This window comes from Panthera onca, chromosome B4 (assembly GCF_046562875.1).
Source record: "Panthera onca isolate mPanOnc1 chromosome B4, mPanOnc1 haplotype 2, whole genome shotgun sequence".
NCBI lineage: Eukaryota > Metazoa > Chordata > Mammalia > Carnivora > Felidae > Panthera > Panthera onca.
Window position 1 is genome coordinate 111,249,153 of NC_138345.1, and position 11,607 is coordinate 111,260,759.

The window sequence follows — 11,607 nt, forward strand, 5'->3', positions numbered from 1 at the left end:
TGTGCTGACAGCTCAGAGCCTGAAGCCTGTTTCAGATTCTGTGTTTCCCTCTTTCTCTGTCCCATCCCTGCTCATACTCTGTCTCTGTCTCTGTCTCTGTCTCTCTCTCTCAAAAATGAATAAACTTAAAAAATTAAAAAAAAAAAAGAAAAGAAAAAGAGAGTTCCAGAAAAGAATACTGGAGACCAATATTCCTCATGAAAATAGATATAAAAATCCTCAACAAAATCAAATTCAACAATATATAAAAACAGTAATATACCATGCTAAGTGGAATTTATCCTGCAAATGCAAGACTGGTTCAATGTTGAATATCAGTCAATAAGATACACCATTTTAACAGTCTAAAGAGTACACACACACACACACATACACACACACAAACACACAGACACGACACCCAAAATATGATCTATAGAGGAAGAAATCAATACATTGGACTTTATGAAAATTAAAAACTTTTGCTCTGCAAAAGATATTAAAAGCACAAAAAGACAAGCCACAATTCAGTAGAAAATATTTGCAAATCATATTTCCAGCAAAGAACTTTTATCCAAAATACATAAAGAACCCTCAAATATCAACAATAAGAAAACAATCCGACTTTAAAATGGACAAAAGACCTGAATAGATACTTTACTAGAGAGGATATATGGGTGGCAGATAAGCCCATGAAAAGATGTTTAATATCATTAACAACTAAAGAAATGCATATTAAAACCACAGTAACACATCTATTAGAATGGCTACAATAAAAGTAAAATACTAAGTCTTGGGATGGATACAGAACAATTGAAACTCTCAGACTTTGCTGGTGGGAATGCAAAATGATACCAGCAATCTGGAAAAAAGTTTGGAAGTTCCTAATAAAAGTCAACATATTTACACCCACCATATCCAGCAAACCTACTCCGAAGTATTTACCATAGAAATAAATATGCTTCCAAAAAAACCCAAAAGCAAATGCCTTTGTACATAATTGTTTTACAGTGAATCTAGTCATAATCACCCCAAATTGGAGACAACCCAAATGTCCTTCAACTTATAACTAGATAATTGTAGTATATCTAAATAACGCAACCCTACTCAACAATATAATGCAACCTACTCTCGAATCATGCAACAGCTTGGAAGAATCTCAAAGGCATTAAGCTGAGTGAGAGGAGCCAGTCGCAAAAGGTTACATACTAAATAGTCCCACTGACGTGAAATTCTCGAAATCACCGGGATGGACAACAGATAAATGATTACTGATCTTTTAGGGATTAGGGCATGGGGGAGACATTGAATGCAAAGAGATAACACGAGGGAGTTTTGGGGGTGGTAGAACTGTTCTGTATCTTGATCCTGGTGGTGGTTGCTTGAATTTACATGCATGTTAAAATTTATGGAATTATACATATAGAAAAGGTACTTTTTTTTTACAGTATGTTAATTTAAGAAATAAAACTAGAAGAAACACAGAAGATTGCACAGGCATGAAATCATCATTTTACTCCATTTTCCTTTTCCATTTATCTCGGATAAGAAACAGTTTAGGCAATGTACTTTCAGATTTAATACTCTACATGTTTGTTCATTCCCAGCTTCCATCAAAGTATCCATGCAACTTGATTCACTAAGTACAGATCTGGAGCAAGATAGCTGGGGGAAAGGACAGGCTATCAGAAAGTTAATGACTTGGCCTGATGCCATCTTTTAAAGGAACAAGGAGGACATTCAAACCTTAATGGAAGTATTCAGTCCATGGGACAAGGAGACATGCTTTAGTTTTAATCAGCTTTTCCTGCAATATGTTCCAAGAGATTTCTGGGTCTGCAAATGACCAACTGCAAGTTCTTAACCTCACAAGAAAGACAAACGATTACCTTTCTGTGTTCCTCAAAGCAAAACTCTATATCCAACAGAATTGTGCCACCAGACTCAAAGAAAGACTATAAGTTTGATGTGCATTTTTGGTAGCCTAATGGTCCCTGAGATCTTATCTGCCTTATGTATAGCTGTTCCCAGTGTGCAGCACATAATAGATGTTCATTTAGTGTTTATTGGACTCAGTTGAATATCAGATGGTAGCTTTTACTTGCTAAGATTATTCTAGGATCCCTAGTTCCAGACTAGATTAGCAGTCATAGTAAAAATAAGAGGAAATTACCTGGTAGAAAAAGGAGGGCTGGTGAAATGTTTTTCATGGTGAGGACATCATGTTCCAGGTCAGAAAAGGGAGGAAGCATCTGATCTAAGTCAGGGGAACTGGCCTTCACTCCATCCTGGGGTCTGGCTCTCCAGTACCTACAGTGTAGACAGCCACGGGGCTAGCAGGTGGAGACAGAGTCTTACCTGTGCCATGGGGAGCAGAAGGCGGTATCTTGTGAACACATCAAGAGTGACCTGGGAACTTGTTTTACCTTGGCTCGATTGTTTTGTTTTGTTTTGTTTTGTTTTTGGCTTGATTGATTTTCAAGTTACTTCAAGAAAGGCAGGGCGCCTTTGGAGGAGTGCATTGCATTACCTCAGAGAACAGTCAGCTCGCGAATGGAGGCAACACCAGCCTAGACCGGCACTGTCTCAGCCTATCCGCTGGGCTCAGCTGTTTGCTCCACTTCCCTCTCTACGCACAGCGTCCTCTGCTTATGCATTTGCTCCTGTTCCCGCTACTATCAAACAGATCTTTCAGAATTTTCTAGTTCCCATGGATTACAGAATTTTATGGGGCTATAGTAGTACATCACAGCCAAGCCAGTGGATGGACCGCCCTTGGGTCAGAAACGCCCGTACTTGGGAACACAAGGTCCAAATGTGGCACAAAAAGTCCAGGACTGGGAGTGAAGCCGTTTCCTTCACAAAGTGTGTGTGAGTGGTAGGAGTTGACATTTCAAGGACAAAAGTTTCTTCTGGAGTTTGGGGCTGGGGTTGAGAGCGCTTTGGTGCCATGCTTCTTATTCATTTACACTACACAGCGGGTACAGGGGTGGGCAAGGGAAGTGGCTCTCTTACGGCTGGAAGGACAAACTCACGAAGAAAGATGGCAGCACAGAGCTCTTGTTGGCCCTCAGTTCCCACGCAGAGATACACTGTTGCTCTCCTGGCATTTGGGGTGTGGGATGCTGCAGAAGTCCTTTGGGGAGACAGTGCACATGGTGACTCAGAACATGATAGAGGTTATCTTGGGCTCTGATCCCAGCATGGCCACTTGCTCTGCGATTTTGAAGAAATAATCTTGCACTCTGAACTTCAGTTCTCTTAGTTATAAAATAGAAATAATTATCTCTTAGCTTGTCTAACACAAAATCGTGAACATCTTGTTCTGCTACCTAAAATTCTACTACCTAAAATGGTTTTCCGATGCTCGGAATCACATCCCAAGTCCTTACTAGCTGACAACGTCCTGAGCAATGTCTGTACCCTCCTTCTTTCTAGGTGTTCTCCCCTGTCTTTCTCTTCGGCAGTCACACCAGCATCCTGGCTATTCCTTGTATGTTCCTGTTGGGCTACTACCTTGGCCCCTTGCCATAGCTGTACCTTTGTTCTAAAAAACGTTTCATCCAGATAGCTTCAAGATGTACTCCATGATCAACTTCTGGTCTGTGCCCAGACAGTACTGTTTCAGTAAAGTTTCCCCTGACTACTCCATTTAAAATTATAAATGCTCACTCTTTCCCCTGCATTCTGGATTCCACTTGCTCTGCTCTACTTTTCCTCTGTAACACAGGCCATAATTAATTATTGATCTTGCTTATTTTCTCTCTCCCACAGTAGAATAGAAACCCCAGAGAATGCAGATTTGGTCTGTTTTCTTCACTGATCTGTCTGTCTTCAGCACCCAGAACAGAGTAAGCAGTGTAGGTGTTCAACCAATAATTTTGAATGGATGAGTGTGTGTATGTCAGCTGCCTTCTAGCTTCATTTCTTTCCATTGCAAACTAGACTTCTGATAATTATTTGAATCTCCTCCATTCATTCATTCATTTATTCATTTGTTGCTTCAACAGTTATGTATGTGTCCATTCTGTACCAGACATTAGAGATAGAACAATGAGCTCAACTAAGTAACTGCCTCCTTACTTGCCAGGAAGGCAGGCAATAAACACATAAATAAAAACGTGCTATGTAGACGCTGTAGGATACCAGAATATGCCACCCCGAAATGTGACTTTAGATGACCAGAAGATGCTCCAAAATATGTCTCTTTGGCATAATGATTATTTTGAGCTGATGGCTTCAAAAAAACAGCAGATACAGACGCTCTGAAAACAGAATAGAAGTTACCCTTTTGTGAGGGAAATTTGCATTGATAAACTACATCTCCATTTGTAAGGGTGTCTCCATCTCTAGGAAGAGAAGGATGAAATCACTACGTTCCAAATCAGAAGAGACTCTCAGCCCAGGAGCCAGCACCTATGTAATCGGGGTAATAAAACCTACCCTTGTTTACCATACTTTTTCTGGTCACTTTCCCATAACTTGCCTCCCCACACCTTTCTTCCTTTGGTTTAGTCCAGGATGGTGTTTAAGCCCAAATTCGAAACCATCTCTTTGAGTTTCTCTTCCTTGAGTTTCTTCTGTATATGTGAGATATACATGTTAATAAACTTCTATTTGTTTTTCTCTTGCTAATCTGTCTTTTGTTACAGAACCTAGAAGGATAGAAGTCAGATTTTTTTTTCTCCCTGATGGTGCCATAATGGGCTAATGAAAATATCAAGCAGGGTGAGGTAGGGTGGCCAGGGGGACATTCTTGTAGAAGTGACATTTGAGGAAGAGTGTGAGTGAAGTGGGATGGTGAGCCATGTGGCTCTGGGGAACAGGCAAGAGAATAGTGAAGGCAGAGGCCCAGCAGCAGGGGCATGACTGGCATGTTGTAGCACTCACCCAGCCCAACATCAGGAGGAACTTTCTGCCGTCACCACAGCCATGCCTGATCAGCCGAATCCTGCTCCCTCCAATGGGCCAACTGTGGCACCGCGGATCTCGCTTCACGTCTCAGAGGGGTTCTCAGCACTGCCAGGGCAGCTATTCCAAACATTCACACTTCAGTGAGCCAGAAATAATATGAACAACAATAGCAACAACTAACCTTTATTCACACATCCTATGGCTGGTGACATGCTGAGTTATTTTTCCTTGTTTTTCCTCCATACATTCATTTCACTTAATCTTCACCTCGAACACAGAGGTTAGGTACTGTTCTTTTATAGATGAAGCTTAGAGAAGCTTAGAGAGATTAAGCAACTTGACCAAGGACCCTGCTAGTAACTGGGGAGCTAAGAGTCAATCCATAGCCAAGACTGTACTGACCTAATCCAAGTTCCAGCCCCGTCCCTATCAGCAAACTACCTTATCTCAGCCCCTATTTCATTTGCTCAGACAACTGAACGTGGAGGTGGCCAAGCATGAAAGCGCTCAGATTACTGGCATAATTACCAGCCAAATTTCAGCAACTCGAAGAGACTATTGATTGTAAAAAGCACCATTAATTCATATAACCCTAAGAAAAAACATTGCAAATAAATCGTGAAACAATATCAAGACAATTGCTATATAAGAGATGTTCCAAGGTGAAAATAAACCTTTTTCAAGATTCAAAACTTGGTCATTTTTTTGTAAGTTTATTTATTTATTTTGAGAGAGACAGCATGAGTGGGGGAGGGGGCCGAGAGAGCCCAGAGCCTGATGCAGGGCTCAAACCCACAAAACCATGAGATCGTGACCTGAGCTGAAACCAAGAGTCAGACACTTAACAAACTGAGCCACCCAGGCACCCTAAAACTTGATTATTTTTAAGGGTGGTGCATCTACACCCATCAAAACCTCTTTGTCAAAAGATGAGATGTCACTCCCCAAGACTAAGACCTTCTTCCCATGTTGTTTATTCTCTCTTCCTTGACCTTTTTCCATTGAGTTTTCCTTTCTCTCCAGTGTGTTCAACTCTACCTCCCCCAGACTAAAAACACTTTCAGGTCTATTTCATCCTGACAATCCTCTGCTCGACCCGTGCTGTGTTATCCTCTAGTTTGTATTCCGTTTTTTCTAATTCTCTTCGTATTTCCTTTTCCTTCCTGTCTTGTACTTATTTATGTTGAGATCTATAAAGGCTATGACAGGGACATCAGATATTTGGCTCCTAATTACAGAGCCTCATATTTGTTTGCAACACTTTGCTGTGGTCATATGTGGTTGTGGTTCTCTGCCCAGAAAACCTTCTACTGGGAAAACAACCTTCTTCCACATCATCAAATAGAAATACTGTTCAGTTTATATGGTTCAAGAGGACTGATTACCCCAATCTTCCTCCAGGAGTGGGCACATGATCCAGGGCTGTCCAGAATATTACATCAAGATCGGCACTGGCCTCAGGTCACAACAAGGGTAGGGACATCATCGAAGCTAGGCCAATCAGAATTCTACCCAACTTTTCTCTTGGAGCTCTCTGAAAGATGGTCTTTCCGCTAAGATTGTTCTTGCACTGCTGGTGGCCATTTTGTTTACCGTGTGGAAGTAGCTTAAGAGATGGTGAAAGATATGGGTCCCTGATGTCATTACTCGATCTCCTAGATCCAAAGATGCCTAAAATCAGACTGCTCCTAGATTTTTCAGGTACATAAGCTAATACATTACCTTTTGTTCATGCCGTTTGATGTTTCTGTCACTTGCAATCAAGAGTGCTAAAGCAGCGTCCTGTTTTTTCTTTGTTTTATTTTACTTTTATTTATTTTTATTTTTTATGCAATGGTCACTCAAGTACAGCCACAAAAGGAAACACAGGAAAGGCACAAGAAAAGAAAGTTTATTATAATAGGTCTAGAGTATAGCAGGGTCACCTCTTGCCCCACAGGGTCACAGGGGAAGGGCCAAGTTTTGGTTAGGTGGCAGAAGACAGGAGCAAAGGGAAAGCTGAGGCTAGAGCCGTTTTGGAGTTTCCATGGGGAAGGAAAGGCAGGGAGAATAAACAGTCTAGGATTGGCTAAAATGTTTGAATAACTTCAGCAGGCTGTAAACTGTATGGGTGGTCACTAGTTGCCTGACACCTGGCCCTGGGATGATGGAGACAAAAGACTATTGTCTCCTAGGGTGGAGGGCCAGATAAAGCAGATATGGCTCTGGATTGGTTAGTTTGTATACCAAAAGCATGCTCCTAGCTGAATACTTTGCTATATTTAAGAATTGGCTAGCCTCAGAAGGGACAGGCTATCCCCAGCCAGAAAGGTGTTTGTTTTTGTTTTTGTTTTTAAGATGTCAAAACATCATAATATACAGAAAATTAAAAAATATATATACAATACCTAAAGCTTGACAGTTTTCAAAGAGCTTTGATATGCATTATATTACTCGATCCTATGTACTGGTTACAGCACCTGGAACACAAATTTATTCAAGTATTATTTGCTGAATGAATGAGACCTGAGACAGTAGCCTAGGTTGGAGGATGGAGAAGAAATCATAGATTACATTTGACTCTTGAACAACATGGGGGCTTGGGGCACTGACACCCCTGCCCAGTTGAAAAACCATGTATAACTTTTGACTTCCCCCAAATGTAACTACTAATAGCCTGCTATTGACCAGAATCCCTACCAAAATAAACATGTAATGAACACATATTTTGTGGGTGATATGTATTATATACTGCATTTACAAGAAAGTAAGCTAAAAACAAGATGATCATTAGGAAGAGAAAATAGATTTACGATACCGTACAGCATTTATTTTTTAAAAATCTGTGTGTAAGTAGACCACACAGTTCAAACCAGCACCGTTCAAGGGTCAGTTGTATTTTGTCTTGTTAGAGTGGAAAATATGAGTAGTTAGACTTCGAGAAACTAGGAGATACACATCTGGAATTCAGGAGAGAGAAAACCTAGGGCAATATCAGTACACTTTGTGAATTTAGTTTATTCGGAATGACTTAAAAATCAAAGTAATGTGGAGCTGTTTCATGACTACCATTGCTATAAACCTGACTTTATTAGAGAAAAATCCTCAAAAATCCATTTAGATTGAAATTCTTCCTCAGTCTGGCAAAGGCAAGACGAATTAAAATGTACTAGGTTGTAAGGATGATGATAAATACATACATAGCACCTTCTGTGTGCCAGGCACCCTTCTAAGCCCTCTGCCTCCATTAATTCATTAAGCCTCATAATAACTCTATGAGGTAAGTGTTATAATCATCTCTATTTACAGATAAGAGACATAAAGAACCGAGCAAAAGCTGCTTGCAGCTAGATGAAAGAGGACTGGCTACCTTAGCATAACTTCCTATTATGGGACGTTCTTGTCCAAGCAGATAAAGTTGCAAACTATTTGTTTCAAGAACATCCTGAAAATTTATTTATCTGAAGAATAGACTGTTCAACTGTGAAAACCAGAATGCTTATCAAAGTGTTGTTTACTTATCGAGAGTTACTTCAAAACCCAAGGCTTGCTGAGTTCACCAATCTTAGACTATTATATCACAAACTTATTAAATCTCACCTTAAAGCAGACTGCCTAAACCTTATCAATATTCATCTTTGAAGTCCTTCTTCTGAGACACACTAAAATTTTATCAAGATGGAATTCTCCCTTACTGCAATAAGCAATGAACTTGGCTTTGCTTGACCAACAGGTTATTCTGGTGGGCTTTTCAGGGAGTTAGTAGTTAACAGAATCGAGGGATTAATGTCTCCTGTCCAGTGTTTGCTAACATGTCCATTGATTTTGTGTGGAGAAGGAAATAAGTCTAGGATTTACCATCCAAATGGACACCCACCTCACTTGGGTAAAGTAGGTTAAGTTTTAAGTAAAACTAAGCAGAATTCTTTGTGTCTGTTACAGAGCCCAGCATAGCATTAAACTGAATTAAATATGAACATAGACTAAAAGACATAAGCATATACTTAAATGAGTACAGCCAAAAACATCATCCCAACTGGCCAGGTGACAATGAATGTTAGGGTGGAGGAAGGTCCCAGGAAGTGTCAGGCACAGAGATTAAAAATACTACAAAGGGGGGGGGGGGGGGGCGCGCCTGGGTTTTTCAGTTGGTTAAGCATCTTTCAATTTCATCTCTTTATCATGAGATCAGGTCCCGCGTCAAGCTCTGCTTGGGATTCTTTCTCTCCCTCTCTCTCTGCCCCTACCCCACTCATGCTCCCTCTGTCTCTACCAAAATAAACAAACATTTTGAAAAAAGTATTACCTTTGAACTCAAAGATGGGTTTAAGTTTCTGGCTCCACTATTTGCCAGAGATTTGACAAACAATTAATTTCCCTGAATCTCAGTAGCTCACCTGTAAAATAGGAACAATGTTAGTACCTACATCACTGAGTTAATATGACTGAAAGGGACTGTGTATGCCAAGAGTTTATCACAGTGTAATTGGTGGTATTTATTGTTATTATTATAATTCACTGCAGGATTTTAGGGCTTGGGGAGAGGGAAGATAAGATCAGTGATACCCTTGAAGGGGAATGGAGAATTCAAAGAGAGGTAACAAAATGTCTTAGAAGCTTGGGATTCAGGATAGATTTTTCCAAAGTCATCTGGTATTTTTCTAGGAAGACTGGTGACCAAGGCCAGAAGGGTAGTTTCCCAGCTAAACTCTCTCTCCATGTAGTATAGCACTGTTTACCTCTCCATAGGGCTGCCTATGCAGAGTTTAGGACTGTAGAAGAAGTTTGACCTTAAAAGTTTAAGAATCTAGAACCCTGAGAGAGAGATGAAATCTGTCAGTGAGAAACACCTAAGTGTTTTTGTGGGGATATGTAGGAGGTGAGTATTGTTGTTTTTTAGATGTTATCACTGGTGATGCGAAACAACATGAGCTCACTGAGTCCAAGGTTGTTCTTTTCCAAACTTGCTTACTCACCAACCAAGCCAGTCCTTCCCAGAAGTATGGAGAGGAGGTGTTAAGTGATCCCAGTGCCTACTGCTTGCCACACCAGTTTGCTATCTGGCCTCCATCGATGAATAATCTTGGGGAGGGAGGTCATACTTCTCATTATTTGTAGAACTACAGAGCTAATGTTTATTTTGTATTTACCATGTATCCCCAGGGGCTGCTGCTTGGTGTGCATCATTGATTTATTTTCATTTTTATTTATTTATGTGTTTATTTGAGGCACAAGAACCAAGTTTTTTATTTGTTCATTTCTTGAATTTGCAGTATTCCTTGATGACATCCTTGCTTGGCCTGAGATTCTTTGCCATAGTCATCAACCACCACATGACTGCAACCAACCACTTTGCAGGGTTTTCGCTCTTTGTCAGTTTGACGGAGGCACACTTGTTCCCCTAGTTTTTTGATGTCATTGACCTTAACTAGGTTGCTTTGGTGTTCAGCACAAAGGGCCTCCGCCAACTTGACAGACATATAGCCTCATCATAGTTGGATGCACGTTCACAAAGATGGGCTTGATGCTTGTCTAAGGCTTTGGCAGCTTTGCAAATGCCACGTGGTAGGCCATCAATTCCATGTGCTTGGCCATCGTGGATGAGGGTGGTCTTCAGCACCTCTCGTAAAGCAGTATTAATGCCCATTACACCTCCAGCGGCAATGTCTTCCTCAGCCATGGCAGGTGGGTTAAGGCTGGAGCCGAATCTTGAGTGCCCCCAAACTTCCACCTTCGTGTGACTGGCTGGGGCCAGGACAGAGTGCGTCATCTCATTTAATCCTTCTCACAAAAGTTACCAGTTATTATTACCCCCATCGTTGAACTCCTACTTGACTTGTGGTTTCTTATGAAGTACTCCCAACTTGGTGAAAGAGCCCTGGGGTCAAGAAAACTCAACACTTGTAAGCAGACAGGAGAAACGTGGTGTGGTATTTGCATGCCGGAACAGAGAAGAGTATAGAGAATCAACACTAATGAATTCAAAGCAGAAGTAACAGGGTAGAAGGATGGCAGGGTGAAGAAGAAAGGCTAAGGGCTTCTATTTTAACAGTGTGGCCTCAAGCAGTACCTACACATTCAGGGAAGGGTCTCTAAGCATAAAGATGGGAAGTCATGACTATGAGACCGGAAAGGGTGAACTATTGTCTGATTCTAATGTCCCACTTGGAAAGTTGAACAGTTTTCAGGCCCTAAATGAATTATTGGACCAAGATAAAGGTGTAAAATAGAATACTTTTATATTTATTATATTATTATATTTATATAATTTATAATTATTTTTTAAAATAATTAGGATTAGAATAAATCTTAAATTAGAATCATTAGAATATTCTAATTCTAAATCTAAATTAGAATATTTTTATGTTTATTATATTTATATAATTTATAATTATATAAATTATATAACATTATTATATTTATTGTATTTATATAAAACTTTCAGTTTTATCTTGTATGACTTGCCTTTTAAGTTAAAACCATCTTAAGATGCAGTTCACATGAGTCTTAATAGTTTTAATTCCACCTCTCATCTCTTTATAAGAAATAGGAGAGTGATTCATTTCTGTTAGTTAACACCAAACCCTTTCTCAGCAATATTTAAAATGTAAATAAAAGTTCTTCAAGAGTAACCCAAAGGCAGCAGCTGAGCTGTGCCAACGTTGTGAGGTAAACATAAATCCTTCCACAAATGTTCTAACTTGTTGAACTGTGGATTTCCAAGTTTCAAATGCA

At 40.1% G+C, this 11,607-nt stretch overlaps 1 pseudogene; it reads right to left on the reverse strand.

The window, feature by feature from the left end:
* Window positions 1-10,126: 10,126 nt before the first annotated feature.
* Window positions 10,127-10,552, reverse strand: LOC132693987 (small ribosomal subunit protein eS12 pseudogene; annotated as a pseudogene).
* Window positions 10,553-11,607: the final 1,055 nt, after the last annotated feature.